At 39.7% G+C, this 11,875-nt stretch overlaps 2 pseudogenes; one reads left to right on the forward strand and one right to left on the reverse strand.

Moving 5' to 3' along the window:
• Positions 1-4,292: 4,292 nt before the first annotated feature.
• LOC100606102 lies at positions 4,293-4,878 on the reverse strand (annotated as a pseudogene).
• A 2,531-nt stretch (positions 4,879-7,409) lies between these two features.
• Positions 7,410-10,022, forward strand: LOC100606431 (annotated as a pseudogene).
• Positions 10,023-11,875: the final 1,853 nt, after the last annotated feature.

The following is an 11,875-nucleotide window of genomic DNA, read 5'->3' on the forward strand; positions in this document are numbered from 1 at the left end:
CCCAGGGTGCTATGAGGATTAACTCACATCATGTAATGTTTCCTGAACAGTGCTCTGTAACAGACTTCTGAACACACAGTATGTGCTCAGCAAACATTGTATTAACTCATGTGCACATGTTTTCCAAATGCAGACTTACTCAAACATTGGTGCCTTCTCTAGGTTTTCTAAACTGTAAAGAGCCAGCAGAAAATAATATGTTTGAAAATGGTGATTGGTGATTTCCACTTTGGGCCAATAGTATTCGTGTTGTGGTAAGAGTGTTGGGTGTCATGAGCTCTGTGCTGTGCCTAATTTCCCTAGCTGAGTGCCACTATATTGGATGTAGTAGAAGACACATCAGCATTAAGAGGAGACTTTTTTTTTTTTGAGACGGAGTCTCGCTCTGTCGCCCAGGCTGGAGTGCAGTGGCGCAATCTCGGCTCACTGCAAGCTCCGCCTCCTGGGTTCACGCCATTCTCCTGCCTCAGCCTCTCTGAGCAGCTGGGACTACAGGTGCCCACCACCACACCCGGCTAATTTTTTTGTATTTTTAGTAGAGACGGGGTTTCACTGTGGTCTCGATCTCCTGACCTCAGGATCCACCACCTTGGCCTCCCAAAGTGCTAGGATTACAAGCGTGAGCCACTGCGCCTGGCCGAGAGGAGACTTTTTAAAGAAGCTAATTCATGGACCCCTTCCAAACCTGCAGAATCACATCTGTAAGAGAGAGCCTGGAATCTGAATAATTCATAGGCATATTGAAACTTGAGAGGCAAACGGGTGCAGTGGCTCATGCCTGTAATCCCAACAATTTGGGAGGCCAAAGTGGGCAGACCACCTGAGGTCAGGAGTTTAAGATCAGCCTGGGCAACATGGACAAACCACGTCTCTACTAAAACATAAAAAATTAGCCACGTGTGGTGGCTGGTGCCTGTAATCCTAACTACTCAGGGAGCTGATATTGGAGAATCACTTGAACCTGGGAAGTGGAAGTTGCAGTGAGCCAACATGGCACCACTGCACTCCTGCCTGGACAATAAGTGAAAACTCTGTCGAAAGAAAAGGAAGGAAGGAAGGAAGAAAGAAAGAAAGAAAGAAAGACTTGAGAGGCAATGCTTAACTAAGTGGCTCTCGGCCCATGCTTCCAGCCATAATCACATGGCCAGCTTAAAGAAATACCATCACCTGTGCCCTCCACAGAGACTCTGTCTATTGGTCTTGGAGGGTGCATCTATATGGTTGTAATTAGAAAGTCAAATTGTCCCTCTTTGATGATTACATAATAATCATATATACAAAAAATCTAAAGACCACCAAAAAAACTCTTAGATTTGATAAATAAATTTAATAATGTTTCAGAATGCAAAAATCAACATACAGAAATTAGTAGCATTTTTATACACTAATGATGATCAAGCTGACAACTGAATTAAAAAGTCACTTCCTTTTACAATAGCTACAAAAAAGGTAAAATGCTTAGAAATACAATTAGTCAAAAAGATGAAAGATCCCTACAAGGAAAACTACAAAATACTGATGAAAGAAATTGTACATGACACAAATGAGAAAAACATCCCATGCTCATGGATTGGAAGAATTATGATCATTAAAATGACTCTACTGCCCAAAGCAATCTACATATTAAGTGCAAATCCTACCAAAATGCCAATGCCATTTCTTATAAAACAGAAAAAAAAATTCTAAAATTCACATGGAACCACAAAAAGAGCCTGAATAGCCAAAGCAAATCTAAGCAAAGAGAATAAAGCTGGAGATATTACATTATCTGACTTAAAATTATACTAGAAGGCTTTAGTAACCAAAACAGCATGGTACTGATATAAATTGACACATAGATCAATGGTACAGAATAGAGAACCTAGAAATAAAGCCACATACCTGCAAACAACTGATCTTTTACAAAGTCAACAAAAACATACACTGGAGAAATGACATCCTAGTCAACAAATTATGCTGGAAAAATTATATTGCCGTAAACAGAAGTATGGAATGGGACCCCTATGCCCACCATATACAATAATCAACTCAATATGGATTAAAAGACTAAAATGTAAGACCTGAAACTATAAAAATGCTAGAAGAAACTCAAGGATAAACTCTTCTAGCGATTGACTTGGACAAAGAATTTATGACTAAGATCTCAAAAGCAGATGTAACAATAACAAAAATAGACAAAATGAACTCAATTAAATTAAAAAGCTCCTGAAAATGCTTCTTAATTAACACAGTGAACAGGAAACCTATGGAATGAGATAAATGTTTACGAGTTTTGCATGTGACAAAGATCTAACGTCCAGAATATACAAGGAACTCAAACAGCTCAACAAAAATAAAACAAGTAACCTCATTAAAAAGCAAGCAGGACGGGCGTGGTGGCTCACGCTTGTAATCCCAGCACTTTGGGAGGCCGAGGTGGGTGGATCACGAGGTCAGGAGATCGAGACCACGGTGAAACGCCATCTCTACTAAAAAAACACAAAAAAATTAGCCGGGCATGGTGGCAGGCGCCTGTAGTCCCAGCTACTCAGAGAGGCTGAGGCAGGAGAATGGCGTGAAACCGGGAGGCAGAGCTTGCAGTGAGCTGAGATTGCACCACTGCACTCCAGCCTGAGCGACAGAGCGAGACTCCATCTCAAAAAAAAAAAAAGCAAGCAAAGAACATGAACATTTAAAAAAAAGACAATGAGCAAGCAAAAGACATGAACATTTAAATAAAAAAAGACAATGATGGTCAACAATCACGTAAAGGATGCTCAACATTGTCAATGATCAGAGAAATCCCAATTAAAAACCACAATGAGGTACCAACTTACACCATGCAGAATGACTATTACTGAAAAGCAGAAAAATGAGCTATCGGCAAGGATACAGAGAAAAGAGAACACTTATACATTGTTTGTGGGAATGTAACTTTCTACAACCTCTATGGAAAACTGTATGGAGATTTCAAAAAAGTCTAAAAATAGAACTTCCATTTGATTCAGCAGTCCCACTACTTTGTATCTACCCAAAGGAAAATAATTTATTACATAAAGAAAATACCCACACTCTTATGTTTATTGCAGCACTATTCACAATAACCAATATATGAAGTCAATTTAAATTTATCAATCAGTAATCGAATAAAGAAAATGTGCTATACGTTTATATCATGGAATGCTACTCAGCCATGAAGAATAACATCACGTCTTTTGCAACAACATGAATAAATCCAGAGGCCATTATTGTAAGTGAAAAAACTCAGAAACAGAATATCAAATTCTGCATTTTCTCACTTCTAACTGTGAACTCAATTATGCATACACTTGGATATAGAGACTGGAAAAATAGACACTGGAGACTCAGAAAGACAGGAGGTTGGCAGAGGGTTTAGGAATGAGAAAATAACTAATTGGGACAATAAACAGCATTCAGATGATGTTGTCACAGCAAAAGCCCATACTTCATCATTATGCAACATGCTTCTGTGAGGGAGCTGCATTTTTACTCTCTAATGTATTAATAAACAGAAAAAAGGCCTCACACAGTGCCTCAAGCCTATAATCCCAGCACTTTGGGAGGCTGAGGCAGGCGGTTCACGTGGTCAGGAGTTCAAGACCAGCCTGGCCAATATAGTGAAACCCCGTCTCTACTAAAAATACAAAAATTAGCCTGGCATGGTGGAGCATAGTAGTCCCAGCTACTCGGGAGGCTGAGGCAGGAGAATCACTTGAACCCGGGAAGTGGAAGTTGTGGTGAGCCGAGATTGTGTCACTGCACTCCAGCCTGGGGAACAGAGGGAGACTCTGTCTCAAAAAAAAAAAAAAAACAGAGCGAGAAAAAACTTTGGTTTTTGTCAAGAGGACAAACTGAATAGACCTCATAATTTTCATAAATAATTAGATTAAGCAAAAAAAATTTTAATAAAAATAAATAAATAAATATTGTATTTTAAGAATGGTATAGAAAGACAATCTGACGCATTAGAGTAGTTGGTACTTAGCACATACACTATGTTAGGCAAGATTCTAAGCCCCTTAGACATTTATGGACAGAATATGTAACAGTGAAATAAATAACACAAAGATTCATTGGCAGTGACAAATTGACATATTTTCAATCATATTAGATGATATTAAAACCATTAACAAATTTACTGTTTTGTTTCATAATAAAAAACAAGGTTAAAAAGTTTGACAAATTAGATATATGGATAAATGGACAGCATTTTGACGAGTAGACAGAGGATACACATTTTCAAAGACCAGAGAAAATTATTTATTTATTTTTTGGGGGAGAGAATAGTTTTATTATCTGGGGATACACTGGGGTCCTCTCCCTGGGAGGTGGGTCTTCCACTGGTTACCCCCGACAGGGCTCCAGGGGGCGTCCTGCGATTCAGTGCTGGGCTCCACTGGGGGCCGGGCCTTGGAGAAGGCGAACTGTGCAGGGAAGCAGCAGCTGTGGGATCCTCACCGCCGGCTCCGCCCAGCTGCACCGGGTCTCCTGGTGCTCCTCAGGCTCCCGCCGAGTCTGCGTCTCTGGAGGGCGGCGAACCATCCTGCCCAGAATCTTATCCTCACAGCCCAGTTTGACGCAGGTCAGCCATTTCTGCTTCCTCCTCTAGGGCTGGACTTTGCACTTGGGTTTCTTCCAGTCTTTCCTCCGGCCGCTTCTCTGTCTGCCAGAGCTTAAATTTCAGCCTCACAAATGTTCCAGCTGGGAAGGGCGTGTCCGGGGCGCTGTCCACACTGGTTTCCTGGAAGGCCCGCTGCACGGGCGGGTGCTTGCAGATTCCTCCAGGGCCACCCGCAGGCCCCGGCGCTGGCCCCCTGAGCTCGGCCCCGCCCGCGCCCCCCCGCGCCCACCCACGGGGCCAGCGAGATCCGCAGCCATCTCAGGCTTCCCCTTTCACCCCCACCCTCCGAAGCGGGTGTGTGCCCCTTAGTTCTCCGAGCCCGCCAGGAGCCACCTCCTCCCCTGCCCCTAGGGGGGTCTGCCTGCAGAACGCTGGGCAGAGGAGAATGAACCGGGAAATGTCCCTTTCTCCACACTGACCTTGGGGTCTGCTGGGGCCTCTCCACTCCCTCCCACCCAGCCCGCGCTGTTCCCTGGGGCCCGCAGTTTCAGCAAAGTTCCCTGCAGCGCCGGGAAGCTGTCCTGTTGCTCACTCTCACCCTTCCTCCTTTTCTGGCCCATTCTCTCTCCCCACTGGGTCTCCGACACGACCCTCTCTCCTCTCGGCTGTCCTGGAGCCCCTCTTTGCTTCCCCAGCTCAGTCCCCTCTCTGACCGCTTCTCCCTCCCACCTCTGACCGAATCTCCTGGCTCCCACGGGGGGGACCCAAATTCCCAGGTCAACCACACAAAATTATTTTAAATGGGAAGACTTGAATTCCATTGAATTCATGAAAGCAGGAATCCATCTGGTCATTCTTTAAATAATTTTGAAATGATAATAGCAACTATCAATTTAACGTTTAACCAGAGTTCAGAATACCCACCATTTTACCACAGAGAATTAAAAAACCTGTTATAACTAACCAATTCAGTAAATTTTCAGGATACGATATTAACATATGAACATCAGGTGCATTTTTGTACAGTAACAACAAAATATCTGAAGAAGGAATAAAGATAATGCCATTTACGATATTATCAAATAGAATGGAATACTTAGGAATGAGTTTAACAAAGAATATGAAAGATCTGCATACTGAAAACTATAAAATGTTGAGGAAAGAAAATGAAGAATACAAAATGGGAAATATATCTTGTGTTCATGGATTCTAAAAATATTGTTAAAATATCCATACTACACAAAGTGCTCTACAGGGTTAAATAAATTTCTATCAAAATTGTAATGCCATTTTGTTAAAAGTGCAGAACAACAATTTTAAAATTAGTATGGAACCACAAAAGACCTCAAATAGCCAAATACTGAGAAGAACAAAAAGGCTGGAAGCCTCCCACTTCCTGATTTCAAACTGTGTTACAAAACTATAGCCATCAAAATAGTATAGTACCTTCATAAAACCAATATAACAGAATAGAGGACTCAGAAATAAATTCACAAATATACAGTCAACCAATCCCACAGAACGGAGAAAGGATAAACACATCAAGGAGTGGTGCAGGAAAAACTAGCTATGCACAGAGAAAAAGTACACCTTTCTCTCATACCATCACAAAACGAATTTGAAATGAAATAAAGACTTAAACATAAGAACTGAAATAATGAATCCTCTAAAAAAAAACATGGGGAAAAACCTCCTTGACACTGGTCCTGGCAATGATGCTTTGGATTTGACACCAAGAACACAGTCAACAGATGCAAAAATGAAAAAGTGGAACTATGTCAAAGTAAAAATTTCCTGCACAATAAAGGAAAAATCAGCAAAATTTAAAGGCATTATATGGAATGGGAGAAAATATTTGTAAACCACATGTAGGATAATATGTTACTATCCAAAACATATATCACACTAATCAATACAAAAGAGGAACCCATAGCAGAATTAAAAGCAATTTCCTGATTAATAATTGGGCAAAATACATAAATAGCAATTTTTCCAAAGATATACAAGTGGCCAATAGGTATATAAAAAATGCTCAACATCACCAATTACCAGAGTAATTAAAATCAAAATCACAATGAGATATCACCTTATCATAGTGTTTGGATACCTATTATCAAAAAGTCAAAAGATAAAAAGCATTAGGGTGCAGAGAAAAGAGAACAGTTGTACACTGTTGCTGAGGATGTCAATTGGTGCAGCTATTATGAAAAACAGTATGGAGCTTCCTTATAATTTTTAAACTAGAACTACCATTAATCCCAATTTGGAGTATATAGCCAAAGGACATAAAATCAGTATCGTCAAGGGTATCTGCACTCCTCTGATACAGATAAATAAGTAAACTGAGAGATATATAATTTCAGCTTTAATAAAAAATGAAATTCTTTCATTTACAAAAATACTGATAAATCTCGAAGACATTATGCTAAGTGAAATAAGCCGAATACAGAAGGACAATTACTGCATGGTCTCGTTTGTATGTAAAATCTAAAAAAGTAAATAAAAATTAGAAAGCCATGGAAACAGAGTAGAGCGGTTGTTCCCATGGGCTAGGAAGTGAGGAAAGTGGGGAGATTTCCATGGAAGGGGTGCACCTTCAGTTACAAGGTAACTGCTGGGACCTAATGTACAGAATGGTGACTACAGTTAACAATGCCGTGTACTTGAAATTTGTTGCAAAAGTAGATCTCAGGTGCTCTCAACACACACACAGAAACGTATTAACTATGTGAGGGGATAGATATGCTAACTAGCTTAATTGAGATAATTTAAAGGCATATACACATCTGAAAACACTGTTGTACACCCTAAAAATACAGCTTTCAATTTGTCAATCATAGCTCAACGAATGGAGAAAAAAATAAGAGTAACCAGCAGGTCATGCCTAGCCACATGGAAACTGGAAACTCGATTTGAAACACTCTTGGCCACTGTTTCCAGCTCAACTCGAGAACGGCCGGAGCGCTTCTGGCCCCTGGACTTCGTCGCTCCTCCCGCGGCCCCTGTCGCTGGAGAAGGTACAATCCTTACCAGGATTCCAGGCTGGGCAGATCAAGCAGGGCGATCGCCGTCCCCTTGCTCGTTGCCGCTGCCCCGTTAGGCTCTCGGCCTCGGACCCGTCCCCGCTGCCAGCGCCTTCGCTTTGGCCACCCCTCCTCCTCCGCGAGCCCCAGCGGGCCTCTGGAGAAGGAGGGCGGGGAAGCTGGAACGCGACCGCGGAGCTGCTGGCGGCAGGTGCGGGAACCGGAGAAGCTGGCCTAGCACAGGAAGGCTTCCCAGAGCGACACGAGCAACCGCCAGCAGCTCCGCACGCAGCTGGAAGAACTCAGTAACGTACTCCGCTGTGGCAGAAATGGAGATAATAAAAGTCTGATGTAGAAGTACTCACGGAGAACCATGCTCCTTGGTCAATCTCAGATTATTATTGTCAGACCTACTCTAATGATGTTAGTCTTCCAAATAAAGTGAGTGACTAAACAGTCAAATCAGCAAGATCAGAATATTGAAACTCTTGCTTTGAATTCTAACTATCAGTTATAAATAGAAAATGATGCTCACCCTGGTACTGATAGGACAGCAAATGTTGAATGTAGACAACAGGGTCATTTGCCTCAAATTCACAGGAGCCAGCACCTGCATTAGCAGCACAAGATACATCCTTAGAAGGTTCGTCATTAGCTGGAAGTTTGAGAGCTGCAGCAGAAGCGGCTTTACCACAGACTGGATTTAGTTATGATGAAAATGCTGGACTGTATTTTGGCCACAGCACTGGTTTCTATTAAGATTCTGAGAATCAAATTTGTTATGATCCAATTTATTACTACTGTGATGTGGAAAGTGGTCGCTATCGGTTTCATTTTCGAATAGATTCACAACCTTATCAGACTTATAACACAAAACAAAAATAAAAAATTAGGAAAGGTTCCAGACTCTTCTACAAACAAAAAATGAGGAAAAGGATTTGAATTCAGAGGATCAAGAAGCCTTCAGTGTTGACCATACAAGCTGCAATAGGAAGGACAATTTTACAAGTGTGAAGAAAAGGCCAAAATAGGCATTCATCTCAGAAATAATCCCCCAGAATTCACTGTTCCAGTTAGTGGAAATACTATGGAATCTCCTCTTAATGAAAACATCTCAATTCAACTTTTTTTAAGGATGAGAAAGTGAGACACACTGATAATGAACCAGAAGAAGGTGAAATTACAGACTCTCAAACCGAGGGTAGTTATGATGAAGGCATTACAGTGAAGGCAATGTATCTGCAAAAGATACTGAGGAGGAAGATGAGGAAAAAGTGTGGCCCCCATGTATGAGAGTAATTGTCATTAGATCACCCGTGTTACAGACAGGATCACTCTTCATCATTACTGCTGTAAAACCTGCTACAAATGGAAGGGAAAATGATATGCAGCATGTTCTTTGAATCCCTGAAGTTGGTGTAAGTTTCATGCAGAGATTTATTTTGACCATGACTTACAAAGTTATGTCCTTTTGCATGAGGCCCTCAAAATGGAACAATTGTTAATGAAAAACGGATTGTTCAGCTGAAAACTAAATGTGACCCTTATTAACTTGAGCATGGAGATAAAGTGAAACTTGGAGAGATTGGAGAGACACGAACAACCGCCAAGAGCTCTGCACGCAGCTGGAAGAACTCAGTAACATACTCAGCTGCGGGAGAAATGGAGATAATAAACGTCTGATGTAGAAGTACTCACAGAGAACCATGCTCCTTAGTCAATCTCAGATTATTGTCAGCCCTACTCTAATGATATTAGTCTTCCAAATAAAGTGAGTGCCTCAACTGTCAGATCAGCAAGATCACGATATCGAAACTCCTTATCTTATCACATTCACGCTGGCAGTGATAGCTGTGTTGGATGTGAACCATGGTAGGTTAGAGCTCACCTTTTCCTTGATAAGAAAGATGAATCATGTGTTGGTCCAACATTAACTAAGAAGGAAACGAGTTGGATAGAAGAAAAGGATTTTTAAAATATATGAGTAAAATATGGTTTACAGAATACAGACTGTGAAGATGATAAGATACTAGACAACTTAAACTATAAAGATAGAGCTGGAAAACATAGGGAGCAGATTGGAAGTGAAGGGAATTTCCAGAGAGATGATGCTCCTGCATCTGTTCATTCTGAAATTACTGATAGTGACAAAGGTCAGAAGATGTTGAAACAGATGTGTTGAAAACAGGAGAATGCCTGGGGAACGATGGCAGGAGAATAAGATCTCTGATACAGCTTCAGCTTCGGCAAACACATGCAGGATTGGAGACAAACTATCCTCAGTTAAAGAGACTCACCTTCTCCAAAACTAGAACAACAACAGCAACAACACAAACTAGGACAAAGCACAGGAGAGGTTTGCTGAAAACTTTCCAGAAACTAAACTTCCAAAAGATGACCTAAGAAACATTCCTTGGGTAAAAAAGACTGAGGAGTGAAGGTTAATCACAGAGGAATCCTCAACCTTTTTTAAAAATAGAGTTTGGAAACCCTTATTTTATTGCAGAGCGTTTCTCCCCAAAATTGTCAGTGGCACAAGAAAACTGTATCACAGTTTACCCCTTCCTGATTCAGAAATGTGTAATAAAGTGTGGTTTGCAGCTTTTAAAAAACACTTTTTAAACCAATTATTAGTGACTGAGTTAAGTTATACAGTAAGTGAACTAAAGTTCACAGGGCACAGATAAGTTTATCAAACTTTACTATTTTATCTTTTCATTTACAACCTCCATATAAGCAATTAGCCATATAAGCAAAATTCACATAACCACTTAAACGTACATTTGTCCTTGTATCCATATATTCATACTAAGATGCACAGAAAATACATCAAAAGAAACATTGAAAGTATATAAAAATAAATCTGACAATATAATTATGCCCTTCAGGACCTAGATAAAAAAATGTGGAGAAAACATGGATAGTGATGCATACATTTTCTTATATTTGGAATAGCCTAAATCATATTAAAGAACTAATGAACAGGTGACATGTCATAGAAAATTCGTCTTTTATTGTTTTCTTTGGTGAAGAATCTGAATTTGTTGATATGTACCATACATTCAGCATTTGTATTTGGTTTGTTTCATAGCTAATGAAATGTTTATACTTGAGCAAATGAGTACAATGTTGAAATAGTCCATGTGCTGGCATTCATACTTTTTATAAATACCATTGCAGGCAATGAAGTTGTGTCAGAAAAATCTGATTTCTAGGACAAAGGGAATACTTAGCCAGGGCGTCAAGCTCAATATATTTATTGAAAATGTCTTAAATTGCCATAAAAATTTTATAATGTTAAATAACTCATTTCAATAAATTATGAATTAAAAAATACAAATGATATCTTTTATGGATTAGGGAAGTGCTGATGAGACAGAATGGAAATTGAAGCCAAAATTTCCAAATTCAGGTAAACAATTTTACTCATATTAGTTTTATGTTAGATCAAAGAAGACTTTTGACCATACACTATTTATTGCAGTGGAGTATTTCAAAAATATGTACATAACATATAATTAAGTTTCTAATGGTATAAAAGTAATCACATTCTACAAATTATTACAATATGGTCTATTGATGGGAGGGGTGTTTCAAATGAAAAAACTTGGAATTTCTCATGAGGTAGTGATAGATGCTGTAGAAAATCTATGTAAAATATTTCACTCATATATGTAACTACGGATATTTCTGGTTTTCAGAAAAATAATTTACTTTAAACACTTAATGTAGACAATTAAAATCACCAAGAAGTTACAAGAATTCACAGAATGCCTAATATAGTTCAAGGGAAATTAAGAAAACATCCCAGGACTGGAAGTACATAAAGGTAATGGTGTAGAGAAGTAATCCACCTAAGAGGCCAGGGCTCCACTGAGATGCATCTGATCGCAAGAATGTCATGTCCATGTGGGTTGTTTCCTTCTGACAAGGTAAATGGAATAAACAAAGAGAAACTGCCTGCAGGCATTGGAATGTGGTGTCTCCCATATGTGAGGATTAAATTATAAATTATGTTGCACACAAGAGAGATGAGCTACTGGGGTGAAGCATCAGAAGAAATATGGCACATAAATCTCAGATATTGAATTTATATTTAAATGTTTAAGTCAATATAATGGAAAAATAAGAAATCAAAATATTGTAGAAAGAAACTACGGGCTTGTCAAGCTATCTTTGGAGAAGAGGCAAATGAAAAGTAAAGTATTGGAAGTGTTGTAAAACAATTTAATGTACAACATATAAATTACATATTAAAATAGGCTGACCGGAAAAGAGGACTAGTATAGTG

This window comes from Nomascus leucogenys, unplaced genomic scaffold (genome assembly GCF_006542625.1).
Source record: "Nomascus leucogenys isolate Asia unplaced genomic scaffold, Asia_NLE_v1 Super-Scaffold_258, whole genome shotgun sequence".
NCBI classification, from domain to species: domain Eukaryota; kingdom Metazoa; phylum Chordata; class Mammalia; order Primates; family Hylobatidae; genus Nomascus; species Nomascus leucogenys.